This window comes from Misgurnus anguillicaudatus, chromosome 13 (assembly GCF_027580225.2).
Source record: "Misgurnus anguillicaudatus chromosome 13, ASM2758022v2, whole genome shotgun sequence".
Classification (NCBI taxonomy): Eukaryota; Metazoa; Chordata; class Actinopteri; order Cypriniformes; family Cobitidae; genus Misgurnus; species Misgurnus anguillicaudatus.
In genome coordinates, this window is record NC_073349.2 from 10,208,994 (window position 1) to 10,226,404 (window position 17,411).

Here is a 17,411-nt window from a genome sequence, read left to right on the forward strand (position 1 = left end):
TTGCGTCCGAAACCGCATACTGTATAGTGAATAAGATGAAGTTTACGATTCTAAAAATATGTATCCAGGAATCTGTCCATATACGATACGAAGATTGGGTGGCAGCCGAGGTTACTGAGTCCTCCACGGGCTCGCAGCAGAGTCTGAGGGTGTCGCCTCTTCTCCGGGCTTCTCTGCTTTCTCTTCCTCAGCTCTTCGCTGTATTGTGGCTCTTAAAGGAACACCGATTCTCTCAAAAGCTCTTTTAAATTCCATTTTGCCATTTTAACATTAAAACTACATCCCGCCATTGTTATTCAAACTTTTCCACGGAGCAATAGCCTGTTAGCTTAGCTTCTAAAGATGGCTGCCGCTATCTTTACATTCTGTCTAAAAAACACGTTTGAACGTAAAGGCTGCCCTCTACTGGTAAAGGCTAATGACATTTTTTATTTTTACACAGGTTTTAATTGGACATTTTAAAGTGAAAATAACATAATATAGACATGTTACTGCAATGTTTTTTTATCTTGGGCATCTTCACATTGGAGTAAAGAGTTCATATAAAAATTTTGGTTAGTAAATGTTACAGACATATTGAGATTTGAACTACTTCCTGTTTTGGCGGCGTTGACGCACATTTAGTTTGGGCTGTGGCGCGCAAACGCTTCCGAAAATCAAAAATCCTTCTAGTAACTTTTGTGAGGCTCGGTCCAAGGATCGCGTACGTGGAATTTCATAAAGTTTGGACAAAATTTGTGACCTGTGAAACTTTTTTAAGGTTTTGTGTTCTCTCCAATATGGCGGCCGAACGACATGGATCTGTGACTTCATCCTCTCAAGCAACTTACACCGGTACTGCCCGAACATTTTAAAGTTTGAACGGTGTCTCTGCGTCAAACGGTCTGGTCGCTAGAGCTGACACAAAAAATCTACCCGGGAATAATAATAAGAATAATAAAACTTAAGAAGAACAATAAGTGTGCTTTTGCAAGCACACTTAATAATATATAAAAATAATAACACAGTATGGTCTGTACTGCTCACGATATCACTATGCACGCGCACATGACGTTAGTAGTGGGGCGTGATCAAAGGAGCAGCAGCTCATAAATATGTAATGACTCAAAACGGCACAATCTGAGCAAACAACTTTTGAAACATGTTTTATGGAACTCATACACCTATTTAACTTGTGGAAAAGCAGTCATAATATGGGCACTTTAAAGTAAAAAACATGTTTCGTAAAGATATTTTGTACATTTTCTAAAATAAATATATATACAAATTTATTTATCATTTATTCATCATTTTTCATGATCCATATACCAGTTGGAAATCACACATATAACAGAAATCGACTTTTCTTACTAAACATAGTATCGTTTGATAACACCTTCCTACTTATCTAACAAAATAGCTTAATTACTAAAAAACAAGATAAAAAAATGTTAAATGAACAGCTTTATATCTGTGTTAGTACAGCCCAACACTGAACACAAAAGTGAAGAAATATTACTTAGCTGATGATTCACAATCATTTGTAAAGGGACAGATTCATGGCATTTATCTAAAATATCACCATGGTGGCATTTTTGAAACAGTGTGTGGCCTTTTATTGACAAAGCTTACTGTCTCACATTGACAAATCATTCAGAATGAACTAGGTGACAAAATCAATATCACTCTCATTGACTCTCTCGCTCTCTGCATCTTTCTTCACTGTAAAAGTGAGATGTTTGTCAAAATGAAAGCAACAGTTTATAAGGCTTTCAGAGTTAAATTCATAAAGGTATAGTTCACTCACAGTATAAATAAATGGAGTTTAGTGATTGTTACACTCTAGAGACTTTGGGTTATTTTGAAACTAGATTAATTTTTACCCAACAGTTTTAACCTTAAATTTCTACACAGAAAAAAGTACAAAAGTTGTCACTGGGACAGTACATTTTAAAAAGGTCCTAATATGTACCATTTAGGTACAGATATGTCCCTTTGAGGTACCAGCATGTACCTCTAAGGTACCAATAGAGACAGAGCGCAGCGCGTCACAACCTGAAAACCACGCCCACCGGGGGGGAAAGCAATCCAACAGTCTCCATTGACTTTGTATTGCAAAAGGCCGCCTCCTTGTCATTTCTGGCTTATAACAAAAAACTGAATAATGCCTAAAAGCTGCTGTGTGACAATATGTACAGCTAACAAGCCAAAGAACACAGAAATAAGTTTTTATAAGCTGTCGAGCCGTAAAACCCAGTCTCCAAGGAGAACAAAGTGGATCGCCGACCACGCCTCCCCCCACCGGACGCAGCCCCACCAACAGGAGCACTATGAAAAGTTGCCTGCCTCCACTTCCGTGTCCAAACGCTCGTCCCTTGAAGTCGACAGCCTACAAAAAATCACTTATTTATTTTTTGGCGTGTTAGATGTACACCTTGTCACACCAGCTTTTAGGTATTATTCTGTTTTTAAGTTTAATCTGTAAATAAGTTTTTATAAGCTGTCGACCCCAAAAAACGAGCGCTTAAAGACACAAAAATGGACACAGGCAACTTTTCATAGTAATACTATTAGTAGAACTGCGTCCAATAGGGGGAAACGCAGTCGGCGATCCACTTTATTCTCCTTAAAGGCTGGGTTTTACGGCTCGACAGCTTATAAAAACTTATTTCTGGGTTCTTTGGCTTGTTGGCTGTGCATGTTGTCCCGGGGCAGCTTTTGGGCATTATTCAGTGTTTTGTGATGGGCCGGAAATGACAAGGAGGCGGCTTCTCCCAATACAATGTCAATGGAGACGGTTGGATTGAATTCCCCCCCGGTGGGCGTGGTTTTCAAATTTGCATAACTGCGCTCTGTCTCTATGTGTAACTTAGAGCAGTGTTTCTCAAACTGGGGGCCGCAAAATGGTACCAGAGAGCCCCAGTTTTATGGCATTTTATAAAATACATATTTATTATAAATTTGGTGTAATTAAACCTCAGAAAAATAAGGCTACTTACCAACAGCAACACTTTGTATAATTGATATGTTTTGTTTCATTAACATTTTCAATACGATTTTTTATGTCATACATTTTCTATGGGGGGCCGTGAAGGTATGCACTGTGAACAAGGGGGCGCATAGCGAAAAAGTTTAAGAACTGACTTAGAGGTACCAGTATACACCTTGTAGGTAGAAAAGTGTACATTTTGAAAAGGTACTGCCCTAGTGACAACTTTTGTACCACCTTTTTTACTGAGAGTGTAGGTTAATTTTATCCAAACAGTTGAATTTTTCCATAAATGACACAACTAGCTGGAAACATGCCAACATTTTCATAAGCCTAAGCATCCAGTTTCATGACTTAACTAAGCTTTTGGAACTTTTTGTTATTTATGCCCCAGTGCATGCTGGGAAATTGGATAATAAGTTTGAAGCACCAATTTACCTTTTTAATGTAGGTATATTAATCCAAGTCACCTGATACCATATACTTACCAGCAAAACTTAAATAATAATATCAGTTGTTTTCGTAATTTTTTAACTCATTTTCTAAGAATAATTTTAGCACTCTTTCGTCTTTTATCAGCAGTAATGGAGAAAGATCAACAGGTTTGTCTTTAAAAAAAATCCAAGTACATTTTCACAGGCATCAGAAGAACAGATGAATAAAGATCAAAAGATTAGAAAAAAGACAGATCTGATAATAAAAAGAGCGTTTCTAAAAAAAACGTATTTTATTAAAGGACTTATGTGGCTCTTCTGTAAATCTCTGTTCAAACAAAGCTCAGCTAATTAAAGTCAGGTTAAGTTTAAAGCCAAGTGAACCAATTACCAAGTGAAGATTTACATCTTTTTATTAAAACATATTTTGAACAAAAGAATAATTTAACCTTCACAATCAGCCAACCCTAACACTGTTTAAAAAGTTTGAACCTCTTGTAATTTGACTAAAATAAAGACTTTTTGGCACTTTCATTCAAGAACAAGGTCAGAAAGCAAGTGACTTCTAAAGAGAAATCTTATTCTCACTAGACCATTAAAAAAAAGTCAGGCTATTGTTTCCATCTCTCTGCGGTTTCGAAGGAAGGTCACTTTTCATAATCCAGCAAACACACTTTTTAAAGAAACAAAGACAGAAATAACTACAGGACAATCTTAACTCCTTTGATGGATGTTTTAGCCGAGGTGTGCCACACGGTCCGAGTCTACTTCTTGTCATTTTTTTCTTTTCCTGTTTCATATAGTTTTTTTCTGCCAACATCTTGCTTTAAATTTAGCTTCAAAAATCGAATATGTTCTGATGGCTGTTATGTTGCAGAAAAAAGGTACAAAAGCTGTCACTGAGGTGGTACTGTACCCTTTCAAAAAGAAAGTGGTACCTAAAAAGTGCATATTAGCACAGGTACATATTGTTATCTCTATTAGGACTTTTTTAATGGGCATCCAGCTTTTGTACCTTTTTTGTTAATATACAAATTACTGTTCGCTTAAGAATGTGTCAGATTCGGACATTGTGTTCTCAAAACACATTTAAAAGTACAGGTCCAGCGAAGTTTGCTCTAAATTTTGTAAAGGATCTGGAGCCTCTGAGGTAATAGGTTGCAGATTAAAAGTTGCTTTAGTTTAGCTATTTTCCAGTAAAACCAGACCAACGCAGCTCTCTACACAAAGCACGAGTACTATCCAGACTGATTTAATTTGCAAATGTATGTTTTCTCTTTATTCTTTATAAAACCTCCAGTTGATTTTGGATTTTCATAACCTGTGTTTGAAAAGAGCCCATGGGGCATCCGGCAGACCTCCTACCAGCGTTCATAAACTATGAAAGAGATTATGAAATTTATATAACCCCGCAGAGATCCGATTATCGTATCCGAGAACACAGAGTACAGCGTGCTGTGCAATTTTATGTATTTGAAAAAAGGAACATGTTGGATTATTCAGATTATTCACAGTGAATTAAGGTTTGGGGCTGTGTGGTTTTAATAAAGATTCAATATTAACAGATGGTCTGATGTTTAATAAGACAGAAGGGGAGGTTGATTAGGAGCAAATGGATGAAGTGATTGCTTCCTTTTTTAGTTAAACCTCCTCTCTTTTTATCTCTATATGCTTTAGGCTTCAGTCCCCACAGATGAACAAGAAAAGTAGGGAGTTATGATAGTAATGAATAGATGGTTTGTCTTTTAAAACAAAACAATCTGTCAAGATTATCAACACAAACCGTAGAAATAACATTTTCTTAGCGTCTTATTTTTTTATAATAAACATTTTAGTAGTATAGGCCTAAAAATTAAATAAATTAAAACAAAATTAATTTGCTTCAGAACCAAATTAAATATAAAATTATTTTTTCAGAGAACATGAATGAATCTTGAAAGTTTATAATAAGGAAGCAAATCGAGTACATTTTTATTTGTATAGACTACATTTAGTACATTTACATTAAATTCCATAAAAAACAAACAAACTTTATACACTGTAAAAAGGGAATGTTGGATCTACTTAGACAAATTACTTCAAATGGTAACACTTAAAATATTTAAGTTTTATTAACTTAACATTTCTCACTTTAAGTGAACATTTTAAGGCAAGGCAAGGCAAGGCAAGGCAAGTTTATTTGTATAGCACATTTCATACACAGAGGTCATTTAAGGTGAAAAAACTTTTATATTTTGACTACACTGTAAAATTGAAAGTTGGATTAATTCATAAAATAAAATTACTCCAACTGGTAATACCAAATTTGTTTGAGCTTTTTCCATATAAATTTTTGACTGAAATTTACCAATTGAATTATTTTTTTATTTATTTATATTTTAAGTTAATCCAACTTTCACTTTTTACAGTGTAATCAAAATATCTCATAGATTGACCTAAAATGCAAGGATATGATTTTGACGATAATCTGATATATTTACAAATCTTTACAAAAACAGAATTTAATACGGAGCCCCTAAGGGGACATGGAGAAAAAATTAAATAAAGTTTAGTTTCGCATGCGCACGTGAAACTATTGCGTGCGCACAAGAAACTATCACGTTTATTTTCGCGTGCGCACGTAAAACTATCGCGCGCACACACATGAAACTATCGCGAAAGAAAGTTTCAACTAAAAATCTGCACATGAAGGTTTCGCGTGAGCACATGAAAGTTTCACATGAGCACATGTAACTAAACTTTCAATTTTTTTTACTCCAATGTCACCTTAGGGGCTTGGTACAGTATTTTAAGGATCTGCATATAAGGAACAAAATGAAAGGCAAAGGTTATCTTATTTTAGTATAATTACTAACTAATGATTTCAAAACAAAACACAGGTGCAGATTTGTCTGGCCATTAAAAAAAAGGTTATCTTAAAAGCTGAAATTACAACAAATAGCCTGTATTTTCCCATCCATTTACAATGGTTGCTTTATAATTGAACCACAACTGTACCACATACATGTAATTATGGTAGTTAGGGTTCAGACAGCTATATACACAAGCCCACATCTGTGTTGATCTTCTCTAGAGTAACTGTGCCAGAATTACACATTGGGCTGCCATGCGGTTTAAGATATAGAAGGTCACGTGACAAAATCAACAATTTTTGGTAATATATCGATATATGAACAGAAGCTCTGCCATAAATGTACAAGCATAGAGGTCAGGTGTAAGCTTTCCAACCAGCTCACATGTTGTGCAGATGTACAGTATATTTTCAAGCAGGGAAGAAACCCCTGTCTGAATTTTATATATCTCATACACTGTTTTAAGAAAGGTTATTGTGATATTTCACATTAGGCTTTGACTTGTATGTAAACAGGTATTTCACTTACTGGAAAATACAGAGATATTTGCATCCCACAAACTACTGAGATATGAATTTGGTCAATATGGCCCTGCCCTTATACATGGCACACCAGATAAACCAACCTACGTAATGTTTACACATCTGGATTAAAAGGAAATTTGTATTTTGTGTCCTTCTCACTTTTCCAATCACAGTGATTCGCAGATAAACTTTGGTAAGGCGAAAGCGTTTAAATTTCTCACAGTCATTTAGCTCAGATGTGTAAGTGTATGTGTGAAAGACAGAGAGAGAGAAAGAGAGACAGAAAGTGAGAAAAATCAGGCTTAATCACTTTTCACATTCTATCATTTCATTCACTGCACTCCAGCAACAAAATCTCCAGCTTTTGAAAGTGTTTAATAGTAGAAAGACTAAAATGAAGTGATGTGAAGTGAATTTAAAAACAAGAACAAGTGTTTGAAGTGCATACATGACAAAACCCCCCTTTGGGTATGTCCTTACTTGTAACAACACTATAAAAATACAGCAAATATTATTATTTTATTATAAATATTATTAAAAATATTGTTTTTAAAATTCATAAAATGTGTGTTAGATTGTGTGATAGTATTAGTATTTATAATGGTTTATATAGTATTTATAACTCTACTGTTTTCCTTAATTAGTTGTATGTAGGGGAGAGCAGGGGTGAAAGTGAGATATATTTTTGCTGTGGCCAATAACCCACATGTCTATCACTACCAGTAAAACAAATGTAAAATGACTTCAGTATAATTTCACTTTGAACATTGGTAGCGCATTGTTACTTTACAGAACAAGATAGATTTATGTGTTACACTTGTTTTTAGTAAATATACATGACTATGACCTTGATAATATGTAACTGCAAACATATTTTGACGTTTATCTTTGCAAAAAATAATGAAATAACATTTTTATTTTATTTTAAATTTCAACAGTAACACTATGAAAATTTAATTAAATTAGAAAAATATAAATATTCAACATATTGCAACCGTATTAGCAGCGGGACAAAAGTAACAAATTTTACTTTCGTCCCGACAGGAACTGCTGACATTTAAACCCGATTTACTTTTATTTTGAAAAACTCTCAGAAATTAAACTTCAGGATGTATTAGAGCACTAAATAACCTGTAGTTTGATCAGTCCTTTAACACATGAAACGAGAAACACAACACGTTATAAGAAAAAAATGCCCGCTTTAGGAATTGACTTATCATGGTTGAAAACAGCTTTCTTGTAGCCTGGGTGCCAGCCGATCTTAGCCCCGCCCACAAGAGTTTGAAAACGGGAAGATCGGTCTGGCGTTTTTCCGTTGAGGAGCTACTATGCTAGACCAAATGCTGTTCGAACCAATCAAATTGTCAGGGCAGGCTTTATACGATGATGGACAGATAATCAACAGTAACGTAATGAACCACGTCACCAAAGAGCGCGTGTGTTGAATGGCTGCGCTGTAGAGTTCAGATGTGTGGATTCTGACATGGAGTCTGTTCTAAAAGATATCGACAGAGCATTGATTTTAAAAGAGGAACAGAGAAACGCAAGCAGGGCATTTGTTGATGTTTTTGCTGTCCTTCCCACGGGATTCGGCAAAAGTTGGTCGCAACTGAAATGGGTAACGTTATCACGCCGATGCAACTCGGCGTGCACGACGAGATGGATATAATTAGCGGTCGTTGCCAGCTTCTTTTCGGAAGCCCGGAATCATGGTTGCTGAATAAATGGAGGGACATGCTAGGCTCCAATAATTCAAGCAAACGTAATGGGTATCGTCGTGGATGAAGTTCATCTAACGTACAAATGGTAAGAGATAGTCTTACTCTATGACTTAGTAAATACTTCATGTTGTGGTATAAACGAAATGTTGTAAACATAGTAGGTGTTGATGTACATTCGCTAACTCAGACTTAGTATAATCACAATGTTAGTGTCATTGTAGCGAAATAACTATCAGTTCAGTCAGGCTGCAAAGACGTCATTTCAACATACGTCACACACTCCGTTGCTCTGATTGGTCGTAGGTCTATCCAATTGAGTGCAGAGGCATTTTTCGGTTGAGACACGCCTCATAATTATAGCTCAATGGAGCGGTATCAGACTCAAATATTTGTCAGTTCTGTCAAGGGTTGTGTGCTTAAGATGCTTTCATAGTTTAGAATGCAAATGGGCTCAGAAAAAATCACTTTGTTACTTTCGTCCCACGTAATTTTCGCCCTGGCTCTTCCCTACTATGACACATGTGTTTTCATTAAATATAAGTGTTCTTTTCTAAATGTTGACAAAAAAAAAACTATTGTGAAATTTTTGCGTTTTCATGAACCCCCTGGGGTTCGACCATTTTGGTTTTGACATGCTTTAACATTTGGGGCCCTATTTTAACGATCTAAGCGCATTGTCTAAAGGGCACAGCGCAACGTCTAAATGGGAGTGTCCGAATCCACTTTTGCTAATTTAACGACGGGAAAAATGGTTTGTGCGCCGAGCGCATGTTGAAAAGGGTTGGTCCTGTCGTAATGGGAGCATTTTGGGCGTAACGTGCAGTAAACCAATGAGAGTCTCATCCCCTTTAAAAGCCTGTTGCGCTGGCACTATGTCTAATCCCTATTTAGATGACGGACTTTGTAAACTGAAAAGAAGAAGATCCCCAGTTTAAGATTAATGTTAAATAATTGTGTTGTTTTTTTTTCACTTGTATTTTTTTATTAAAAACTTTAAAAATCGTTTTCTTTTAGTCATGGAAGTAAAAAAGCAGGCTTTTAGTTGCTTTAAATGTATGGCTATCCAATATCATCAAAAAAATTTTACAAGTATGTAAGAAAAGGTTTGTACTGTAAAAATACTTTATTTGTAACAAACAGGAGATAAAGAATTTACAAACGGCTCTCTGCATGTTTCAGCACTTGGACAGCGTCACAAGTTTTTTTAAGCATTACTTAAAAATGTTTCTCATCTCACCATATTTACAGGTACAGCGTCATCATATACAATAAATCCGTCAGGTAGCACCAAATGCATTAAAAACAGACGCATTTGTTAAAGCAAAGCATTTATTTGCTTACCAGGCTACAGGTGAAGCAGCTCTTTGTTTACATTCAATCCTTTAATCTTTCATATTTAAAAACGTTTTTGTGCTGCTGAGCATTCATGTACTATGTGATAAGCAAACCCACGTTGTCATCCCGTTTATAGGCGCATACTTCTAATGCGCTCTTTAAGTACCAAAAAACATATTGCGTCATTGACTTTAGACTTTAGACCAGGTTTTTGTTGGTCAATGGCGTTGTCTATTTTAGTGCCTCAAAATAGCAACGCGCCAACAATGCGACTGAACACACCTCGTTTTCAGACCAGAACGCCCTTGGGCGCAAAAGTGGGCGCAAATGCATTTGCTATTTAAACTAACCTGATCTCACAAGGTTCCGTGGTATAGTCACAGAATATTTTGTTCATTTATCCGTGTCATTGTCACGGATCTCCACATTTTTCCGTGTCCATACCACAGACTTTTTTTGCGTGTCGGTTTCACGAATTGGTTACTCAATTGTTTTTCCTATTTTTAAACCATTTTCGCGTGGGTTTGGGGTAAGATTTGGGGAGTAGATTTGGGGTTTGGGATAAGATGTCACTTTAACTATTGGTTTATACTATTTTTTCCGGATTTTTAAACAATTATTGCCCTGACATTACGGTTAGAGTTGGGTTTGGGTTAGGATGTCATTTTATATTACAGAAAGTCGTTCTAACCCCAAACCCATGCGACCCCAAACCCACAATCCCCCTATATTTTTAAAAATCCTAAACATGGTTGGACCTGCCGAACAGGTTGAGCACTTTTATGTTAAGCAAAGAGGCTGCACAGTTTGACCAGCGGGATGCGGCCGCACATCACGCCGCCAGACGGGGTTGCTATTTAACTCGCAATGTATAACTATTAATATAACAAGAGCATCTCGAAAGCATACAGAGCTGTTGACTCCCGAATCGCTCTCGCTGTATTTTGTTATCATGCGCTTGACGGTTCTTGTGACACCACATTAAGTCAAACACACCTCTTCTGTCTTGACCTCCAACCAAACATACCATGCCATATTTAAAGAATAATCATCTTATATATGCAATATATGCAATATATTCCTTTTTTCAAATTGCCTGAAAAACTTATATTTATAACGGTATATTTGCGGGAGTTTATGTGAAATAGCTGTGTTTCCATTGGCCGCATTTTAAATTCTCTATTTCAATTTGTGCAATTTGAAGGCTAATGGAAACACAGCTAGTGTTACTTTCATATTTACCTATCCCACTTCAAATCCCAAAAGATCTTTATTTTAGCTTGGCCAGATGGGAACAATTGTCATGTCCAACAAAACTTGTACATTTTTACCCTTTAAATTAAAAACGTACCCATTTCTTCCAACCATCCATTCCATTATTTAATTTCACTCTTAAAACCAGCGAATACTAAATACACACAGCTCTTTCTGACCTACTGCACTTCTGCTCACTGCCAAGATGAACAAAATCCAATTGCAGAGACAGACTCACCGTATGACCTTATTTCTGCTTGTTTCAAAAGGTTTTGAAAACGTTTTTCCTGTTTGTGAGAAAGTTGTTTACAATCATTAGATCGAGCTCCAGAGGCTTTAAATCTATTCTCCTGATAGCCATTAGCACTGGCCATTTCATTACCCTGTCGGTCAGAGCCACCTCTACAGCCCGAGTATCCAAGCAACAGTCTGAAGACACAACAAGGGTCATGGGCAAGCAAGAGAAGAAGCCCACAGGCGCCCGCAACTGACTTATTAGTCATTAGAGACCTTGTACTAGACAGCAGAGCGTGTGTGGTTAGAAATATACATGTGAGGGTCTGTTTGACGGTGAAAACCTGGTTTTGACTGACAGTGTTTAGAAGTGAAGATGAAAGAGTTGCACAGAGATGGAATGAGCAGAAGTCGGTGTAGAAGAGTGTTTCATTACCTGACCGAGATGAGATGATTTCTTCTCCAGACAATCGTTGGAGATGCACAAACCGCACACACTAGGAAGAAATAAAATATACAAAATTAAAAAATGTTTCTAGATGTTTCAGATCTGTATTTGCATTCAAAACTTTAAATGAGAGATCTGATTGGCCCTCGTTGCTAGGAAAAGCCACACCCTTATGAAATGGACCACGCCCCTAAAAAACATGAATTTACAACCTGGTCTCACAGGAAAACAACTATTTTACAGTGTGATGATTTTGTTTGAATTCATACGTTATTAACTCATTCCCCGCCGTTGACAAGTTATCTCGTCAATTAAGAGAAAACATTTGCCTGACAAAGATTTGTTCCTGCTGAGTTTTTATGGTAATCGGTAATACCGCGATTATCCATTCTTACCTAATTTATATGAAAACTGAAGCAAAAAAAAGGATTTATTAATTTTACACTCTGTGTATGTTTTGATTATCGTTGTGAATGTGATCTCTAACAAAATTCCTTCACAAAAATGCAATTATTTTAGCTTTTTGTTTAATTGTTTTTGAAGAAAAATACACATATTTAAGAGTTAATAAACAGAGAAAAAATAAAGATAGAATGAAATTTTTTTTACCTAATTTTATTTGTTTGTTTATTGTTTGTTTGAAAGCAAAGGATCTGTTCTTTCATTTGAAATATTTGTATGTTTATATATTTTTAGAATAAAATTTTCCTGGAAGGCATTTTGTGAAACTTTGGGGAAAATCACAAAAAACTTTAAAAAAAAACTGTTTCAAAAATTTGTTATAATTATTAGGAAAAATCCACCCTTTAACCCCACCAATAAACCCAACGTGAGTGGTAGTGAAAGCAGATTGTACAAATGAGTTTGTATGAATTAGCCACCTTATAAAGAATTATCATGAGGTTGCCTGAATTTCATCACGTGCAATTTTCATGAATTTTTCTCAGGATTTCTGTGGTCACATACACAATGCACATTTATTTGGTTGTCACTTCACCTTTTAATGCTTAATCCTGTTCTGTACACACACAGTTCGGTAATTTACGGGACTCACAACCGCATTCTACCGAATTAACTCCCGCACAATGCAGGTAGTGACAACCGAATTACAAAAACTCTGCACAGTGTGTACATAACCGAACTGAACCACTTCTGAAAAAATAAATGCTTTAAATGCGCGGTTCAGAAAATGACAGAGGCACAAGCGTTTGCTGACCTGTGTTGCCAGATCTTGCACTAAAAAACAGCAAACAAGACAAATCCAATAATAAACCGAAATAAATCTAAATGCTTTACCTCAAAGATCAAAATATTGGGCCCGGCACCCTCACACTTTATTAACACCAAAAACTTGATTGCTTCATGAGCCAAAAGCCATAAACGGTTAAGCGCCAAAACGGTATTTACATACAAAAAAGACGAGGACCTGGCAACACTGCAAGACCGCGCGCTCCACGCTGTGAAACAGCCTCACAAAAGCGTAAAATACACAACTCTAAGATGGAGGTTTTTAGCAAAACACAATGCTGTTATTATTTTGGTCAAAGCTGTGAGTGATAAGCACGCGAGACAGCAGAACGTTGCTATGGTTATTTCTGTGTCAATCATCACATTTTCGGGGGAGTGTTTGTTCCATACTGACATGAAACGAACATTTAGGGGATTCACTGCTGCATTTTAATGCGGATGTACGAGACCTGTTAATTACTTACATGTCATAATAGTAACTGATATTTGGAAAGTTAGACAGGGGTCAAGCCAACTACAAACTAAACTACCACAATCTGTAATCAGTCTAATTTTTATGGATAACATATCATACAGACACAAACACACAAGAGTCTAGTCATGTGATTGTTAACCGACCTGCAGACCAAAACGAATGCATAAAAAATGATATATTGGTAAATGAGTTTGAACAATAGCATTAAAGCCAGCCCTGAAATATGTGCATGCTCATATGTAGAGTTTCCCTTGCGTCTCATTTTTTTCTCTCTTTAACTCAAGTATAAAGCAATGGTGCAATTTCTTTTACTTTTCAACAAAATAGATCAGAAGGGAGCCATCAAAGCTGCTCCAATGAGAATAAATCAAACAGGACACAGAGGAATGACAAGGACACATGCACGCACATACTGGTACGCAAAGTCACACAAAGACATGCATGCATACACAACCTGCTGTCACAGTGGCTAGTTAATACACACACATGCATGCATGCACACACGCACACAACTCCAGTTCATCTGTTTCATGCAGTTTTCATGGTGACAGAATATGGAGAGACATAACATCTTTATGTTGCAGAAGTAGGTATTGAACTCGATGTATAATTGGCTGACTTTCTTGCTCTCTCTCTCTCTCTCTCTCTCTCTCTCTCTCGCTCTCCCTAAGCCTTCACTGTTTTACAAAAAAAAACCTAAAGATCTCTAAATTTCACATCTACTTGATTATTTCAGAAATACATCCATACAGTGGCATTCAGCTAGTTGTGTATACTACTGGGCTGTTGAGTGCTTTATTCTGATCAGTTGACAAATGTGTGCATTTTTTTTAATGCACACTTATGAAGCAGTGGCGAGGCCAGAAATTTTAAACTGAGTGGACCTTGGTGAAATATGGGTGCACCTCAATGCCCACTCGCAAATTACATATTTTACAATATAGTAGTGCACTGTAAAAAAAATTCAGTGGCTTTGGAAAATCACTAAAATAAATTAATAAACTAACTTAATCAATCTCTTAATGTCACTTAGTTGATTTTTTAAGTTGGACAAACCAAAATAAATGACAAAAAATTGAACAGATATTTTTGTGTAAAATGTACATATATTATTTAGGTGTATACATCAAATAAAACAGATTATTTCTAATGGATATCCGTAATATTTCTTGTACATTTTAATTCATTTAATTCATATTTTATGTATTTAACATCAGCTTAAAAAATTAAGTAAGATTAAAAGATTATTAAGAGCTGCACAAATAAAAAAGAAAATAACTATAATTCTTACTTATTTTAAATAAATATTATTTGTATTTAACATCAACTGAGTACATTTCACGCCTAACTTCAACTATTATTTATTAAATATATTTGGTGAAACTTTTTTTTCATTGTATTATTTGTTATTTGAGTAAATGTAGGCAAAAAATAATTCCTAATTCCCCGCCAATTAAGAGAAAACATTTGCATGAAAAAACGTGTTCCTGATGAGTTTTTATGGTAATCTGTAATACTGCGAATTTATAAAAAAACTGAAGCAAAACATTATTTATCAATTTTACACACCATGTATGTTTTGATAATCGTTCGTTCTCTAACAAAATTCCCAATATTCACAACTATTTCAGCTTTTTGCTAAGAAATTTGTATTTTTGAAGAAAAATACCCATATTTAAGAGTTTATAAACAGAGAAAAAAAATAAAGATATGATAAAGCAATTTTTTCCCCGTTTTGTTTGTTTGTTTGTTTGTTTATTGTTTGTTTGAAAGCAGAGAGTCTGTTCTTTCATTTAATATATATATTTGTATGTTTATATATTTTTAAAATAAATTTTTCCTGAAAGGCATTTTGTGAAACTTTTGTGAAAATCACAAAAATACTGGCAAACAACTTAAAAAAAGGCTGGTGTAAGTTTTTAATCAGCAGCAGAGGAAACTGGCACTGCACTTCTTGCAGGAGGACAAACACCTCAGAAACTCCTCAAAAATCCTGGTAAGTGTTGAGTTTATGAATATTTACACTTACAATATGCTTACAGTACTTTGCTAATGAAATATTTTCTGTGTCCTTGTGAATCAACTTAAAGTGTATTTATCTGAATACTTTTGGAGCCATATTGTCATGTTAACTGGGTACAGTAACAGCGTTCTGTGCACATACCTGTACTGCTAATTGTGACTATATTTATTCAGGTCACCAAAGTGTTAATACAGCTGTGCTACTGGAAATAAATAATCAATTTCTGATAGTTTTATTACTGCACAATGTGGCTATATGCGTAGACACCGCATTGCGTCGCGTGTAGAACAACTCGCAGGTATCTCACACCGGATGTTTGCATTCAATAGCGCGAGATTAGTCAGACAGAGTCTACTTCCAGATGCAAAATATGCGTTAGCAGCCTATATTAATCGTTAACAATTTGGGACAAAAAAGTAAATGTTTCACCAAAAAAAATATTTTTTGGTATATGACGGCTTTTCAGAGTGGTTGCTAAGGTGTTCTAGGTAGATACCAGGTGCTTTGTTTGGATGTACAGTCAAAAGAGCCCACCCCAAGTCTTTAAATATAAACTAGCACACCTCTGCTCAGTAAGCTAGGCAATCTGATGTTTCATTCACATCTGGAGCATGAAAACACCAGGGTGTGCCAAAGTTTAATACAAAAGTTCAGGGGTTTGCTCAGCTCCCTAACCAATAAGTCCGAGCAATACTACTAGTGATGCTTGCCTCGGCAACAAAAGCTAATTAAACTATGAAACATGAATAACCCTCACATCCCCAAAAGCGCAAACGGTGCAATCAGACAGATTCGGATGTTTGATTATGACACACATTATACAGCTGCCTCGTCTGACTTCCTGTAATTGCATTGTAGTCGATGTATTTTGAGGTTTATTGTTGGAGCTAATTGTGTGTTGAACATCTGTGCTGATTTGCAAGTAACAGGCACGTGTCAAGCCATCTGCTGCCCAACACACTATTGAGACTAAAACACACACACACACACACACACACAATGCTATCCTATTGTTGGCTGTATTAAAACAATATTTTATACAACAGTCCCCAGACAGCCATTCAAACATCTTTATGTGATCATCCAGCCATACGAAGTTATCTGATACATAGAGGGCAAATCATCCCTAAAGCTCTAAAATCACTTTTCATCCATTTATGTGGCATATAAGAGCCTTATACACTACTCCGAAATGCTGATCTTAGGTCAGCGTCCACTTTCCTGTCCATTACCGGCGACGAATGGAGTGGTATCAACGTCAAAGGAAATGTTTACAGCAGTAGAGAGCAGCACCCATGAGAAAGCTCTACGTATAGAAATGTGCATGCGGTGACTATCCGCTTGCTGATCTCGTATGAACTCACTGAATCATTTACCGCCACGTTCTGTGTCTAACAAGGTCCATCCGCATGCATAATGCACAAGCTGAGAGCATCTCGGCCCAGAAAGACAGAACAAATACAACGTGTGAAACAGACTCCATCATAACACCCTCAATTCAGCAGGCGACAACGTGCAAAATTGGTCTCTCTATCTGTCTAAATTTTTATGTCTTTCAGCGACTTCCTAAAAAAGGATGTTAACACACCCTGACATTCAAGTTTATTTCTATAGCGCTTTTTACAATTTTGCCTTGTAAAGCAGCTTTACAGTTAAATATTAGTAGAGACATAAGGAAAAAATTAAACAGACTAAAATAAAAAGATTAAAATATATATATAATGCATTATATAATTGCAAATGTAGCATTAGGGATATTAAAGGTGCAGTGTGTAAATTTTAGTGGCATCTAGTGGTGAGGTTGTGAATTGCAACCAATGGCTCAGTCCACTGCCCAAACCTCGCTTTTGAAACGCTAAGAGAAGCTACAGTAGCCGGCACCGGACAAACATTTC

At 36.0% G+C, this 17,411-nt stretch overlaps 1 protein-coding gene across 4 annotated transcripts in view; it reads right to left on the reverse strand.

Moving 5' to 3' along the window:
* The window catches only part of sulf2b (sulfatase 2b), a 226,799-nt gene that overhangs the window by 122,066 nt on the left and 87,322 nt on the right, over positions 1-17,411 (reverse strand). For all 4 annotated transcript variants that reach the window (XM_055187941.2, XM_055187945.2, XM_055187946.2 and 1 more), the window contains exon 3: positions 11,759-11,819. The gene's annotated coding sequence lies outside the window, so the exon portion shown is untranslated. The remainder of the gene's footprint in view (positions 1-11,758; positions 11,820-17,411) is intronic.